At 50.2% G+C, this 16,253-nt stretch overlaps 3 long non-coding RNA genes across 3 annotated transcripts; 2 read left to right on the forward strand and 1 right to left on the reverse strand.

The window, feature by feature from the left end:
• The first annotated feature begins 56 nt into the window (after positions 1 to 56).
• On the forward strand, positions 57 to 3,933 carry LOC136019301 (uncharacterized). The gene is made up of 3 exons (XR_010614808.1): positions 57 to 213; positions 2,492 to 2,549; positions 3,731 to 3,933. It is a non-coding gene; the product is annotated as an uncharacterized LOC136019301 (long non-coding RNA).
• LOC136019300 (uncharacterized) lies at positions 3,906 to 9,571 on the reverse strand. The gene is made up of 2 exons (XR_010614807.1): positions 8,736 to 9,571; positions 3,906 to 7,005 (listed from the first exon to the last, which is right to left on the reverse strand). It is a non-coding gene; the product is annotated as an uncharacterized LOC136019300 (long non-coding RNA).
• A 1,658-nt stretch (positions 9,572 to 11,229) lies between these two features.
• Positions 11,230 to 15,700, forward strand: LOC136019299 (uncharacterized). Its single transcript, XR_010614806.1, has 3 exons — positions 11,230 to 12,297; positions 13,166 to 13,215; positions 14,258 to 15,700. It is a non-coding gene; the product is annotated as an uncharacterized LOC136019299 (long non-coding RNA).
• The last annotated feature ends 553 nt before the right edge of the window (positions 15,701 to 16,253 follow it).

Genomic DNA, 16,253 nt, shown 5'->3' on the forward strand with positions numbered 1-16,253 from the left:
GCGGGGCCACACCGCAGACACCTCCCGGAGCATCGGGATCTGTGGGGGCGGTTCTTGGTGTGCGGACAGACGGCTCCCGGCAGCGAGACCGGGGGTCTCGGGACGGGGACACGATACGACACGACCGGGCTCGACACGGTGATGGGCCGCGTGTCCCTGCGGGGCAGCAGGTCTGGCCGAGGCTCGGTTGGGCACCCCTGGGAGCGCCGATAGGTAAAAGTTTGCAGGAAGGGGGCAACTGCTGCTGAGCATCATCGCAGGCCTTGCCCAGGGGGGATATAGAATCAGAGAATCATGGACTGGTTTGAGTTGGAAAGAACTTTAAAACTCCTCCAGCTCCAACCCCCTGCCATGGGCACGGACCCCTTCCACTGGAGCAGCTTGCTCCAAGCTTCATCCAACCCGGCCTTGAACACTGCCAGGGATGGGGCAGCCACAGCTTCTCTGGGTGCCCTGTGCCAGTGTCCCACCACTCTCACAGGGAAGAGCTTCTGCCTAAGAGCTCAGCTCAGTCTCCCCTCGGGCAGGTTCAAGCCATTCCCCTTGTCCTGTCCCTACAGGCCCTTGTCCAAAGCTCCTCTCCAGGTTTCCTGCAGCCCCTTTAGGCACTGGAGCTGCTCTCAGGTCTCCCCTTCAGGAGCCTTCTCTTCTCCAGGCTGACCCAGCCCAGCTCTCTCAGCCTGTCTCCAGGGCAGAGCTGCTCCAGCCCTCGCAGCATCTCCATGGACTCTTCTGGACTCACTCCAGCAGCTCCACGTCCCTCTTGTGTTGCTGCCTCCAGAGCTGGATCAGGACAGCAGTAGTGGGGCTCCCTAGAGCACAGCACAAGGGCAGAATCCCTTCCCTCAACCTGCTGCTCACACTCTGGGGATGCAGCCCAGCACACGGAGGGCTTCTGGGCTCAAGAACCCACCCCTGCTGGGAGCAGGGCAACTGTCCCGTCTGCCTGCTGACCCCACAGCGCTCTGTCCTGCAGAGCACCCAGGCACTCCGGAACAGAAACACTGAGTTGTTTGGAAAGCAAACAGAAAGGCTGGAGAAATACCTGCTCTGCAGTCAGGTGAGTCTGTGGCTTTTAGTGCTTTTGCCTCTGCAAGGAAATGAGCTGTTGATAAAACCCACAAGACTCCGTCCCTTCCAGAACTGTTCCCTCCTCTCCTGGGACAGGGTGTGGGAAATGCGGCTGCCCCAGCCCGGAGCAGGGAGCTGCTTTCTCTCGGCCAGGCTGTGAACCAAACCCCTGCCAGGCCCAGCTTTGGTCCTTAAAACCTTCTGGGGTATTTCAGTCATAACACTGGGGCAGGATTAAGACTGCTCTTTCTGAGCTGGGTCTTGCAGAGTGTCTGTTGTCCAGGGACTCCTGACCTGGGGAACAGGGAGAGCTAGTTGGAATATGCAGCTACATCAGTGCCTTACTTTATCAGTGCTCTTACTGAATGCAGGGCTTTTAAATTCTTTTCCAAGAGGAACTCATCCTACTCCATATCCTGCATGCCAGGGCCGGCACTGCCTCTTTCATGGAATCCTGGTGCCTCCCCTGGCTTCGTGCAGACCTGTTTCCCGTATGGAGCCCCAGGATGCAGGAGGAGGCAACTATTCCAGGCAAAAATTAAAAGGGAAGAGCAGGTCCAGGTCCAGATTATCTTTTTACTGATATCTTTGTGAGGCTGGGAGGAAGCAGCAAGTCCCCCTCAGGTCCCTAATTGCCTTGGGCATGGGTAGGGGGACAGAATTGTCCTTTTCCTCAGTTGCCAGGTCAGGAGCACTAAAGCAAACCTCTCCAGCATCTTTCCACTCCTGCTTTTCTGCTTACACATTCCTGCTCTTCCTTGCAGGTGGTGCCCTTGTCCCTGCAGCACTGCCAAGCTCCTCACCACAATTGGGGCACAAGGCAGATGAGGAGGAGAAGGATGAAGCTGTTTGGGGGTCCTTCCCCAGGAGGTGGCACTTGGAGAACTATGGGGGCTGAGAGCTGGTCCCCTACCCATCTGTACATGTGAGGGCCCCATTCTCCAAGCTGCCTGTGTGCAGAGAACAGCATACCAGAGGCTCAAGCAGGTCCTGCCTCCTCTTCTGTCTGATCTGGAGCAACACAAGGGCACTTCTGTCTGATCTGGAGCAACACAAGGGCAGGTAGTGACAGGCCAAGGGGAATGGCTTTAACCTGCCCAAGGGGAGACTGAGATGAGCTCTTAGGCAGAAGCTCTTCCCTGTGAGGGTGTTGAGGCGCTGGCACAGGGTGCCCAGAGGAGCTGTGGCTGCCCCATCCCTGGCAGTGCTCAAGGCCAGGTTGGACACAGGGGCTTGTAGCAAGCTGCTCCAGTGGAAGGTGTCCCTGCCCGTGGCAGGGGGTTTGAAGTGGATGAGCTTTAAGGTCCTTCCCAACACAAACCAGCCTGTGGTTCTGTGATACTACTGTGGATGTGCTGCTGCATGGGATGGGGCAGGGACACATTCTGCACTAACACGCAACTGCTCTTACTCATTACAGAGGGCCTCGGTGGGAAGCAAAAGGCACTGGAGTAACGAACCCGAGTATGACCGTGGCTGTGAGGATATTATTCATTATATATTATGTTTCAGTATTCTAGAAAAGAATATATCAAAGCAGTCTGAGCTCCAATAATAATTCAGGTGATGTGGCACTTTAAGCATCAAATTTTAAATGCATCTTTGAACACAACAAAGGTTGCCCAGGGAGGTTGTGAGTGCTCCATCCCTGGCAGTGTTCAAGGCCAGGTTGGATGAAGCCTTGTGTGGGATGGTTTAGTGTGAGGTGTCCCTGCCCATGGCAGGGGGGTTGGAACTGGATGATCTTGAGGTCCTTTCCAACCCTAACTATTCTATGATTCTATGGGCTGTGCTGGGGAGCAGAGCAGAGCTGGAGCTGCTGCTGGTGCCTGCTGGGAGGTTTGCCCAGCAGCCGGGCTGTGAGTCAGGGCAGCGCTGGAGCCAAGCTGTGAACAGAAACCTGGGAGGGAGCCAGCTGGGAAAACCAAGCCCTCCTGCTCCGGCCCAGGAGCTGGTTTCACTTCCAGTGTTTCCAGGTCCGTGCCCTGGCAGCGCTGGCTCACCCAGCCTGGGCCCGGGTGTCCTGAACACTGCGGTGTGGAGCAAGTTTAGGGGAAGGAGTTTGCGGGGTTCTGCCAGTGCTGCCAGCAAGGGGCTGGGCTGGGGGGGGGGGTGAATTGTGTGTCTGGGAGTTTCCAGCCCGTCCCTTGGATCCGCTTCAGCTTTGCCTCAGGAAGGGAGGCTGTGATTTGACCGTGTTTGTTGTCCCGTGGTTCACAGCAGTGACAGGACGTGCCGGGTTTGGTCCAGGCTGGACCCTCCGGAGCCAGGCCCTTCTCCACCTCCGGGACAGAGCTCTAGTGCCGGATCTCGGCTTCCCGGAGCTGTTCCTTTAAGGCAGCCCGCAGCCCGGCCTGGTTTACGGAGCGGCTCTTGGTTTCCAGCACGCGGTGGCTGCGTGATCAGCCCCCTGGGATGTGGAGTCATTGCGGCTCAGGAAGCCCTCGCTGCCTCTCCCCGCCCTCTCCATACCCCCCCCCCCCCACCCCCCCCCCCCCCCCCCCGTGCTCTCAGGCTCTGGCCTTGCTATTTCAGCTGTGCCGAGGGGGTTTTTCCCCATCACACCACACTTCCGAGACTCTGTGTGGGTTCCAACTGCTTCGGGTCGCTGGCAGGAAGACGTTCAGCTCAGAGAGTGTCCTGGTGTTTGTTCATTCAGGAGAATCAGAGAATCCCAGCCTGGTTTGTACTGGAAAGGACCTTAAAGCTCATCCAGTCCCAAATCCCTGCTTCTCCTCACACAGCATGGATCAGCCACAGGACCCACCACTGCATCCCAAAGAAGATGTGTTTGTCCCAGTGTTAGCGTAAGAATAAACACATAACCACCGGAATGGTTATATGAGGTGCTTTATTGCAGCGCTGGGAAACCAGGGGCACTTGCCCAAATCTGGCTTCAACCTCGTCACATCGCGTCCACAATTTATATCCTAAAAGTTTCACAGTTAATACATATTCATCATAGGTTACAACATTTAACTAATACATATGCATTAGGGATTGCCACATCCATCTATTACGACATCAGCCTCTTCTGCTCTTGCGCAGCCCCCTCTGGTGGTCGTTCCGATGAAGTAAGAGTCTTCCTCAGATGAAGTAAGAAGTCTTCTTCAGGTTGTCCTTTTCACCTTTCCCCCACTTGAGTATATTCCAGTCCTTGTGTAAACGTTAGCACCCTCTTATCTTCTTTCTGGTATGCTCTTCCAGCTATCTTATACACAGGTTCCACTTGGGTATAGTCTCCAGTACATACTTTTCTAAATCCTTTTATACTCCTTTTACCATATTTGGTTATGCTATGTTTTTGTAGCATTGGGTACAAGACAGCTGTGATATATTGCAACATTAGAACTGCCGTGATACAAAACCATGAAGTCACAGCATTTTCTAATATACAAAACCTCACTATTAATTTATAAATTTCTCAAACATAATAATTTCTACTATTTTATACAATTGTTTTATCATACAAAATTCTGCTCTTTCCAACATTTCCCCCCTTTGAAAATACTTCACTTATTTAAGTAAGTATTTTCATTCCTTTAGATAGCTGTTTCCTAATAAGTAGGAGGGGGTGTCAGATATTTTGAGTGGTCTCTGGTCACTGCTCCTATAATTTGATGAGTCCATGTGTTGTTCCTGGCTATTTCCTTTCGGATACACAGATACATTAGGTAGATTATCAGAAATACAATTAGTACCATGATTATGGTCTGCACGAGGGAACGAACCCATCCCGTGAGGTGAAGGCCCAAACCATCAAACAGTGCTCCAACCCAATTTTGTTCAATATATTCCTTTTCTTTTTCTATTTCTTGTTCAATGCTGTTTAGTTGGGAGATGTCATGTTCTATATCTGCAGTCACATTAGGAATGTGAATACAGCAGTGATCTACTCTATCTTTTAAATATCCACAAACACCATGTTCCTTAAGTAACAACATGTCTAATGCCATTCTGTTCTGCAAGGTCATTTTGGTTGTTGCCTGCAATTCTAAATTCAAATCTCTGAATCCTTTCTTTGTTGGCATTGGTCCTGTCAGAATGGTATCTGTGAACTTGCAAATCAGAATGGCATCCTGCTTTAAGTTGTGTCAAAACATCTTTTCTACCTGTCCACTAGATTGGGGCCTCTAAGGAGTGTGTAAGTTCCATAATATTCCTAATAGCTTACTAACTTCTTGTACTACGGTTGCAATAAAATGTGGACCCCTATCTGATGATATACCTAAAGGGACTCCAAATCGCGGGATGATTTCTCTAAGCAACCATTTCACTACTTCTTTTGCCTGATTGGTGCGACAGGGAAAGGCCTCTGGCCATCCAGAAAAAGTGTCAACCCCTACTAATAGATATTTGTACCCTTGTACCTTTGGTAGTTCTGCAAAATCAACCTGCCAATAATCTCCTGGTTCCATTCCTATCCTAATTCTTCCCATCTCAATTTGTCTTTTTACTACTGGATTGTTTTTCAAACACATTTCACATTTTGATCCCACTGATTTTGCCATAGTTAACATCTGTGTGGAAATTATTCCTCGTTTTAGATAAGTTACCAATGCTTCTGCACCCCAATGACATTTTTGATGTTCAGTTTGTAGAATCTTTCGCATTATTGCAGGTGGCACTATTACTTGTCCTGTTGTTGTTACATACCACCCTTCAGAATTCTTTTGGGCCTTTAAGAGTCCTGCTAATTTTATCTTCTGTTGAATAGTTTGGGCTTTGTGAAAGATAGGTGTGGAGTGGGCTTACCTTCAGAGGTATTAAAGCCATCATATTCCACACCTCCCGGGCTACTTGGCGGGCTGTCCGATCTGCTAGTATATTTCCTTCAGATACCTTTGAAGTTCCTCCTTGATGTGCCTTGCAATGCATGATGGCTACTTGTTTAGGTCTTTGCACAGCAATTATTAATTCTAAAATTTCTTTCTGATATTTTATGTTAGTCCCTTGTGAAGACAAAAGTCCTCGTTCTTTCCATAATGCTCCCTGAATATGTACTACACCAAATGCATATTTTGAGTCTGTCCATATATTTACCTTTTTGTCGTTGCTCAGCTCTAATGCTCTTGTAAGAGCTATCAATTCTGCTTTTTGGGCTGACGTTCCTTCGATTACCTTTTGCTGAGTTGTCACAGCATATCCTGCGTATCGTGTCCCGTTCTCCACAAAGCTGCTGCCATCTGTAAAGAGTTCCCAGTCCGGTTGTTCTAGAGGTGCATCCTTCAAGTCTGCTCTGGTTGCATATGTATGTTCAATGATTTCTACACAATCATGTTTGAGGGTTCCTTCTTCTAGGTCTGTTCCTAGAAAAGCTGCTGGGTTTAACAGGTTAGTAGTTTTCAAGCTTATATCATCCTGTTCCATTAGGATTGCCTGATATTTCATCATCCGGCTAGGGGACAACCAATGCCCCCCTTTTTGTTCCAGAACAGTGGTTACCATATGTGGCACAAATACATCAATGTGTTTTCCCAGGGTTAATTTCCACCCAAAAATATTCTTAGCTCATGCAAGTTTCGTGGTTCTGGGATAGCACAGATTGCCTCTATGCGATTTATTCCCAGCTTTCGTTGTCCTTGTGAAATTTCACATCCCAGATACAACACAGTCATGCATGCAATTTGTCCCTTTTCTTTTGAGACTTTATAACCATTCAAGCCTAGCTGATTCAAAATTTCAATTGTCACTTTTATGCACAGAGATTTTTGTTCTGTTGCAATAAAAATGTCATCTACATATTGTAGCAAAAGGTATTGTGATCTCGGTACCTGTATCTTTCCTTGGGTAGTCCATGTTTCCAACTCTTTGGCTAGTTGGTTTCCAAATAGGGTCGGACTGTTTTTGAATCCTTGTGGAAGTCTGGTCCATGTCAGTTGTGTTTTCTGTCCATTCTGTGGATTTTCCCATTCAAACGCAAATAGTTTCCTGCTACTTTTGTCAAGGGGAATGCAGAAGAAGGCATCTTTTAAATCAATCACCGTAAACCATTTATATTTTTCCTTCACAGATGTTAGCAATGTATATGGGTTTTCCACCACCGGGTGGATATCTTTTGTTATTTCATTTATTGCCCTCAAATCTTGCACCAATCTATACTCACTGTTTGGTTTCTTTATTGGGAAGATTGGTGTGTTATATTCTGATTCGCATTCTTCTAAAATGTTATATTTTAAGAATTTCTCAATTGTTTTTATGATCCCATATCTTGCTTCTAGCTTCAATGGATATTGTTTAACCCTTACTGGTCTAGCCCCGTCTTTTAACTCCACTATTATTGGTTGAGCTGCTTTTGATTTTCCTGGGATTTCTGTTTCCCAAACTGTTGGTATTACAGCCTGTTCCACTTCTTTTGGGATTTGTGGAATAGGTTTGTCTTTAAGGACTAAAATCTGTCCTGTTTTGGATTCAGGGATTTGCATTATCAATTCACCATTTTCAAAAAACAATCGTAGCATCCAGCTTACTCAATAAGTCCTGTCCTAATAGAGGCTTGTATATTATCCCAGTCTGGGTTTTGGGTTTTCATAATCATCTTTATCACTCGAGCTACTTTATCAGGATTTTCTCTATATGTTCCTGCCGATTGTTTCCATATAACCAAATCCCCAGGGGAGAAAGGTATTTTAACATACACTGGTCCTTCAACTCCAACCCCCTGTCTTAAAGGGGCAAGGACCGCACTAGCTGCTTGAAGCTGTGTGTTTCCTTCTCGCCCTCCCCTCCGGCGAGTTCTGTGTGAGACTGGGGTGACGGGGGAATTTCTCTCTCGACCTCCTCCATTTTCACACTCTTCTTCACTCTCGAGATCGCTGTCACTTTCCTCCTGCTCCCCCCTTTCCTCATCTGTCGCTAGCGGAGCCATTAACAAGTCAAGATCCTCCTCATCCTTTTGATGTCTCCAACTATTCCCTAAGGCAAGGCATTTCACACATTCCTTTCCTCCAGCACACCCCTTGCATTTTCAGCATTGCTTGTTTTAACAACCATTATTCCGCAAGATTTCTGCCATTTATCATTGTTTCTTGAGATAAAGAAAAGATCCACATACGGTACTTCATCCCATTTTCCTTCCCTTTTACAATATAACATCAACTGCAAAATAGTATTATATTGTAAGGTTCCATTTTCAGGCCATTTTTCCTGATCTTCTAATTCATACTGCGTCCACCATACATTGCAATAATCAATTAGTTTGCTTTTCCGCATACTCTGCCCAAATCCACCCTCCTTCCAATGGCTTAAAATACAACCTAAAGGAGATGATTTAGGAATTGGCGACATTTTATAATTACAAGATGATTTCTAAACAGGCTCCTCTCTCACACACACACACACACACACCACTATATTACAAAACTTATACAGACAGATGCTGATTCCGCAGCACAAATACCAATACCATAACCACGTTTGCCGAACCTGCAGAGCTTTCGCTACTGTCTAACGGACGGCGCCTAGGCTTTTACCCCGAGAGCTCTCTAGCCCCAACCAAGCGCAGCTTTCACCGCGTCTAACAGGCAGGCTTTACTACTAGCCCAGCCAAACGCAGCTTTTCGCTGCGTATAACAGGCAGGCTTTTACCAGACCTTACCAAAGGTCAATACACCATACTTTTACTAGAAACTGGTTCTGTAACTTAAATAAAGCACCTTTCTTACCGTGTCAGAGGTCCGTCGTGAGCAGCAGAGGTCGGTCGCGGTCGATAGCTCCCCGAGAATCTCTCGGTGCCGGCTGGAGCGGGGTCGAAACTCGATCCGCCTCAGCAATGCCCGCGAGGTCCCATCTGGGTCGCCAAAACTGTTAGCGTAGGAACAAACACATAACCACCGGAATGGTTATATGAGGTGCTTTATTGCAGCGCTGGGAAACCAGGGGCACTCGCCCAAATCTGGCTTCAACCTCGTCACATCGCGTCCACAATTTATATCCTAAAAGTTTCACAGCTAATACATATTCATCATAGGTTACAACATTTAACTAATACATATGCATTAGGGATTGCCACATCCATCTATTACGACATCAGCCTCTTCTGCGCTTGCGCAGCCCCCTCTGGTGGTCGTCTGGTGGTCGTTCCGATGAAGTAAGAGTCTTCCTCAGATGAAGTAAGAAGTCTTCCTCAGGTTGTCCTTTTCACCTTTCCCCCACTTGAGTATATTCCAATCCTTGTGTAAACGTTAGCACCCTCTTATCTTCTTTCTGGTATGCTCTTCCAGCTATCTTATACACAGGTTCCACTTGGGTATAGTCTCCAGTACATACTTTTCTAAATCCTTTTATACTCCTTTTACCATATTTGGTTATGCTATGTTTTTGTAGCATTGGGTACAAGACAGCTGTGATATATTGCAACATTAGAACTGCCGTGATACAAAACCATGAAGTCACAGCATTTTCTAATATACAAAACCTCACTATTAATTTATAAATTTCTCAAACATAATAATTTCTACTATTTTATACAATTGTTTTATCATACAAAATTCTGCTCTTTCCAACACCAGGGCTGCTCCCTGAGCTGGTCAGTGGGACACGATGCCAGGTTGCATCGTGTCCCCAGGATTCGGTGGGGAGGAATGGCCAGATTCTTCCTGTGAGCCCCTTCTTTGGGCTGGGCTCTCTCATTTAGATGAAGATGTCCCTGCTCATTGCAGGTGGTTGGACTAGATGAGCTCTGAAGGTACATTCCAACCCAAACTGTTTCATGATTCTATATCCCAACCCTTCTGCTCTCTGGCGACAACTGATCTTCTCACTCCCTGTAGTGGGACCGTTCCCTGGTCTCCCTGCCTGTGCACACACACTGACCAAGTTCCTCCACTTGAGACTTGATGCCTTCTTGGAGACCGTGATCTCTTCCTGTAGATGATGTCTTCTTGAAGATTGTTATGTCTTCTTGGAAATCATGATGGTTTTGGGGGGGATCTTGATGTCTTCCTGGAGATCGTGATGTCTTCTTGGGGATCTTCCTCTGCCCACGCTGGGTCAGGCCACCCCTCTCCTCCCTGCATCACTCCAGGCCAGCACTTAGGCTTGACCCAGGAGGATGAGTTGGGACATGACAGTGATGAAGAGCTGTTGGAAGAGGAAGACACAGCCACGTACAGCATTGGGAGTATCCCAGGATCCTGGGCCTCTCTCAGGACCCCCGTGTTCTGCTGCAGGTTTTTTCAGTGCTGTGTTCCTGCCAAGCCTGTGCTTTACCTGGTGCTTGTTCTGTGTGGTCAGTTTGTGCATGTCGGGTGTGTGCAGCAGCTTTGTGCATCTCCAGTGAGAGCAACATACCCAGTTCCAGGAGTACCTGGGGGGACACTGGAAGGTCCCCCCAACACCAGCACCACCCAAAGGCCTCAGGCAGGGCCCGAGGGGACCCGGTCATGGCGGAGTTGAGCTTGTTGCATTCCTGAAGTTGTTTGGGGCTAGGAATAGAAGCTGAAGTGATGTCTGAACCTGCCTTCATCAGGAGGCTCCTCTGCATGGGGATGCTCAAACCAGTGTTGCTTGGCTTAGGTTTTACTTATATCTGTCTTATCCATCTATTTAATCTATCTCTGTATCTCTCTCTCTCTGTATCTATCTCTGTATCTATCTGTCTTCTCTGTATCTATCTTATCTATCTATCTATCTATCTGTTCTCCAGGGTTGGTTTCCCCAGACACGAGACCATACAAAGCACCATGCAGGGTTTTGCTGTGGCAGAACAGCTTGTGTTGGTGCAGAAACCTTTTGGTGCCCTCCAAAGCTGCTACAGGGATGGAAATAATGTGGGAAGGGCAAGAAAATCCCTGCTCCCCTGCGCTTTATGGGACAACTCTAGTGCAGGAACAGCAGGTTTCTCCTACACTGCCTGCCTTCAGCTGCTCCAGCAAATTATTAACCCCCCATTCATTGCCATTGTCTTCTTTCACCTGCCTTCTTCTCCTCCTCCTCCCAGTGATGCTGAGGGCCCATGGGGAAGGGGAATGTGGTGATGCTGCTCCTCCAGTCCCTATTGGACCTCGCATGGCGGGGGGTCTGCACTGTGGCAAATAGAGCTGGGACAGATGGAGGGGTTGCCTTTGGGTTTTGTTGTTCTAAGGAGGGAGAGGAGAGGGGAGGGGAGTAGAGGGGGAGAAAGAGGAGAGGACAGGGAGGAGGAAGAGGACAAGAGGACAAAAAGAGGTAGAGGAGAAGAGAGAATGTGATAAACAACATAAATAGTTTGCTTCAGCAAAAGCTTGCTTTGTCTTTGTTTTTGCATTGTATCCTGCTTAAGCACAATCGCATAGGTGGATGAGAAGAATATAAGTTCCTGAAACTGTGAAACAAACCGGAACAAGGGAATTTTACAGCCAGACATAGGATATATGGCAGTCATGCTTGATTGAACCAACATCTAATCTAGAAGTAACAGAGCAAGTTATATGATAAGGGCTTTAGGCACATGCACAGGGTTAAATAGATCAAAACTTCATATCAAAGAAGACTACAGGCCCTTATCAACTAGCTCTTAAAGGACCCTCCTGGATACGTGCAGAAGAAAGAATGAAGATTGCATCAGCCATCGGGAGGTGGGATTTGTCTTCCTGAAATTCCTATGAATATGCAGAAGGCTTGACTATAAGAAACTTTGACTCTGTGCTCGCAAGTGTGCATGCAGTATATGAAGGCATGCACCCAGCGTTGTGAATAAGCCTTTGCTCCACTGACTTTGTCCCCAGTTAAATTTTTCTAAAGGTGATCTCCTTTCTCACAGAGGAGGAAAGGAAGAAGAGGGGAGGAGGAGAGAGGGAGGAGGAGAGTAAAGAGAGAAGAGAAAAGAGCAGAAGAGAAGAGCAGCGACTGGAAGGAGGAGAGGAGGAGGGCCCGGGAGGCAGAAGCCAGACCCGCGGCTTCCCCTCCTCTCGCTGCCGTTGGGAGGAGCCGGCGCTCCCGGGCCAGGCGGGACCCGGTACCACGGAGCGGGGCGGCCACGGGACCGGCAGGGGGAGCTCCGGGACTCCGGTGCCCCGCTCCGACCACCCTGATGCTGCCCCTGCCCGGCCCCGTCCTCCTCCTCCTCCTCCTTCTCCTCCTCGGCTCCAAACCACCAAGTTTTGGTGGCAGATTTTTGCTTGGAGGGAGTGTTGGAGGGCTTAAATTCAGTCTGGGTGCAGACACTGTGGATTCTCTTCTCTGCAGGTGCAGCAAATGTGGTACTGCCCATGATGCTGGTGTGCGTTGTTGTGGGCTCGCTGGCAGGTGAGTGCTGGGCCTGGCTCTTGCCCTGGCTTTTTGGCAGCTGCAGTGGGTGCTGCATGCGAGGAGGGATGTGGGATGAGGCTCTGTGCTGGCTGAGGTGGCATGGTCATACTGGGACCAGGAAGCCTGTCACTGCTGTCATTGCAAGCAGGGCATCCCCTGTCCAAGGAGGTTGTGGTGTTGTCTGCTCCCTTCCCTTGCATCCCTGCTGTCAGGGAAGCTTGTCAGGAAAACGCGTGATTATACTTCCCTTTCCTTACCTGGCTCAGTCCCCCAGGGACCAACCTTCCCCTGGGTGCTGGGTGACGTCACATAACCCTGTAGGGTGGGAGCACCAAGCCCCTCTGTGGTCGGTGTTGGTTTCCTGCCCACAGAAGGGCAGTGTGCTTCCTCTTTGCTTGTTTTGCTTTTCCTCCTTTTCGGAGCTGGAGAGCCAAGTTTTCCAGCCCATCCCCAGGCCCTGGCAAAGTGAGGGTTTTAATTCTCAGCTTGCCGACTTGGAGAGGAAAACAGAAAGAGGAATAAAAGCCCAAGTTTGGGATGTGTCAGTTCTAAACAGCAGTAGGAGTTCTCCCAGGTGACAAGCATGTGTTTTACTACTGCACAAAGTTGCCAGGTTCTTCCTGGGAAAATCCTCCAGGCATTGGATAGGTGCTGGGATCTCCCTTCTGTGCTCCTGCTCCTGTCATCCTCTGCTGCTCCAGCCCTACCTGCTCACCCAGAGTGCGGATGGGCAGGGTGGTTTCCTCCAGAACCCAGTGCTTGCCCTGCACTGGGGCACCTGGCTCCAGGTTTCCCAGCTGAACTTTGCCACACTTTGTCCCGGCAGCATCTCTGTGGAGTTTGATGGTGACTGGTTTGTCCGCAGGTCTCTGTGTGGTGCAGGTCAAGGAACCGCTACTGTCACAGCGGCTGTAGGTAAGATGCCTTCAGCCCTCTTTGGGGCTGGTCCTGCTCCTCCAGCCATAGCTACAAGCCTGAATTTATCATGAGCTGGAGCTGAGTGAGTTGGACACATGGGATTGCTCGGGGTCCTTTGCCAGCTGCTCTTCACAGGAGCAAGAGGCAACTGAGGGCTTGCTCTACACTCTCCAGAGGCTCTAAGGATTTGCTGTCTTCCCTGTTTAGTCCCCACTGGGATTTGCTCTGGAAATATCCTTGATTGCCCCACCCAAAGCCTCATACCACAGGTTACTTCTGGCAAAGCAGGTGCTGAGCACCCCTGGCATGGGGGAACCTCTAAGCTGCTCCCAGCCCATCACCCCTTTGCTCCATCACCTGCTCTCCATCAGTGCTGGCTTTTTCATTCTTGTTGTGCATTTTCTGCAGCGGGATGTGCTGGGGGAAGTGATGGTCCTGTCCCAGTTCCTCCGATTGCAAAAGTAGTCATCAGCTCGTGCTGTGGTTTTTGGGAGAGTGGAACCTTGCCCGGAGGGGAAGCATTCCGCTTCCCAAAGAGGCCACACTCTGGTTTCCACTAACACTTTCCAGAGTGGCAAGAAGAAAGCTGCCTCCAGGGTGCAGCAGATGCAGAGCATGAGCAGACCCACTCTGAAAAATGCTCCTTATTGGGTGGGTTGGTTTGAACTCTCCAAAGGGCTCTGGAGGTTTCTGGGAAGTGAGTCTCGAAACCTTCCCGGGTTCTCCTCGCTCTCTGTGACCACAACACACTCGGGCTGAGAGTAAGGGCAAGGGTGTGATCCCCTAAGGATGGAAAACCACACTGTGGCTAGTGGAAAATCAGAGGTCTCAGTTGTCTTGTGCAGCCAGGTTGTAGGTAACTTCTCCTGGAGACAAGCTGGCCAAGGTAGCTCCTGGAATTTGGAGTAGAGCACAAGCCCGGACCTTCCCAGCACTGCCAGTGCCAGCACTGCAGTGCTGGGAAGTCACCAATGGGGTCTGAGTGAATGGATCCGCACCCAGGAGATGCCTTGGATGGAGATGTCTCTTCTCCTTGCAGGTAGAGAGCTTGAAGAGCTGTGCGCTTGCTGCCTTCCGCTGATGGTGGGTGCTGCCTGCAGGGCGCTGGACGACCGATGCTGTCCAACCTCTTCTGGGCTCACCTCTGAATTGCTCAAGGGCTGAACCCCACGAATATTTTTGTGTAAAACCCCAGATCGGGCTGCTCCGGTGCTGTCCCGCTCCTCCCCTGGCACTGAGCACATCCCTGGCAGGGCTGGATGTGGCTGTTGTACTCCAGAGCTCCTGACCACGCCTGGCTTCCTCCAGAAGCCATTGGGCTGAGTGCTTGTGGGTGGCTGATGGTTCTGGAAGGAGGCACCATCCCCACTGGACAGACACCTGGTCCCTGGAGTGCTGGTGTGTGCTGCAGTGCCAGCCCTGCCTCCCCAGGGCTCGGGCCCCTCACCTTGGCCTCCCAGAGTGCAGCTGTGTGCTGTGCCTGGGACTTGCCAGGGTGGATCAGGGGCTGGGACCACGGGCATTCTACTCAGCTTGGTCCTTGGAAGGAGGGAGAAGGGCAGGATTTTGATGTCATGTGACTGGGGAGTCCAGGAGATGTGTGAAGGTGGCAGGGGATGGAGCAACAAAGCTGTTTCAGAAAGCAAAACTCCCCATGTGGGTGTGTTAGAACAGCGGTGTGCCTGGAGGGGAGATGCAGGGATGCTCCCCAGCCCAGCTCCCCTGTTTTCCAGCCTTGGGTTATGGCCATATCTGGGACATCCTCTCCTCTTCCAAGCAACTGCCACCCGTGTTGTACCTGTGCTGATGTGAGCTTGTCCTTCCCTCCTGCGCTCCTGTGGGTGACGGGAGGTGATGGGAGGCTTGTTCTGGTTTGGTTTGGCCAGGGCAGCACTGGTCCAGCCCTCTCCTGTTGCTTCCCTTCGCCATGCTGCTTCTGCAAAGCCCTTCTGGGCTTTGCTTGTGAGGGGGTACTATTTGTTCTTATAGTGGAAATTACTGGAGAAAATTGGATGTTCCCCCAGGAGTGCTGAACCTTGCAAAGTGCCTGGACTGATTGTGGGGCTCGAGTGTTCACACCCATTGTTCATTCCAATGGGTCAGCTCCAGGTCCAGCACCTCACTGAGCCAGCCCCCAGCCCCACTTTGGGGTGCAGGCATTTTGGGTGCCTTGGTCTAGCTACTGGGTGGTCACATCTCTCCCAGGACAGCTGGTGGCCTGGCGACATCTTGCTCCAAGGCACTGTCAGCAAATGGAGAGTGGCACAGGGCGATGTTTCTGTTGCTTGTGTCTGCTTCTTCTGCAGCAAAAGGCTTTCCTGGCCCGAGGAGCAGCGGGTTTCCCTCTCTCTGGAGCAAGCAGGTGCGCAGGCACGTGGTGACAGAAAATATTTAATTGAACCTTTCAGAGTTGCCTGTGAATCATTTTAGAGATGTTTTGGTGTTCTAAGGTTTGCTGCTACTAATAAAAGTGTGTGTGTTATCCCCGTTGATACTGTTGTGATCTTAAGGGTGGGAAATGACCCCTCAGGGGTACCCAAAGACTGCGGCATTGCAGGGGTGCGCTCCCCGCCGCTGGGCTTTGGTGGGCAGACCTCGGGAATGCTGTATTTCCACTGATATCCAGCTCTCCTGCATCCCCATCCCCTCCCTCGCCAAGCAGCCCAGCTTCTCCTGTGGCAGTTGCAGCTCAGGGGCTGAGCTGGCTTTAAAACCAACCCACAACCTTGCTCCGAAGTCAGGTGAGGGTATTTTTAACTGGTATCAGTGCCCCGTGTCACTGGGACCTGGCACACAGCTGCCCTGGCACGGCCAGTGCCAGCTGCCCGGGGCAGCTGGACGGGGCAGAAGATGCCACCCGGGTGAGACAAGGTCAGAACTGCCTCTAGGCTTACCCTGTGGGGGCTTTTCAGGGGAGGTCTTAGCTTCAGGTTTCACGTGGTGGCCCCTGGGTTTATGCAGGTTTATGCAGAGTGGCTGTGTCTGGAGTCAGAAAAGCCTCCTCTAGGCTGCAGGAAATACCTTTGTGCATCCAA

The sequence above is a fragment of the Lathamus discolor genome, chromosome 9 (assembly GCF_037157495.1).
Source record: "Lathamus discolor isolate bLatDis1 chromosome 9, bLatDis1.hap1, whole genome shotgun sequence".
Taxonomy (NCBI): Eukaryota; Metazoa; Chordata; class Aves; order Psittaciformes; family Psittacidae; genus Lathamus; species Lathamus discolor.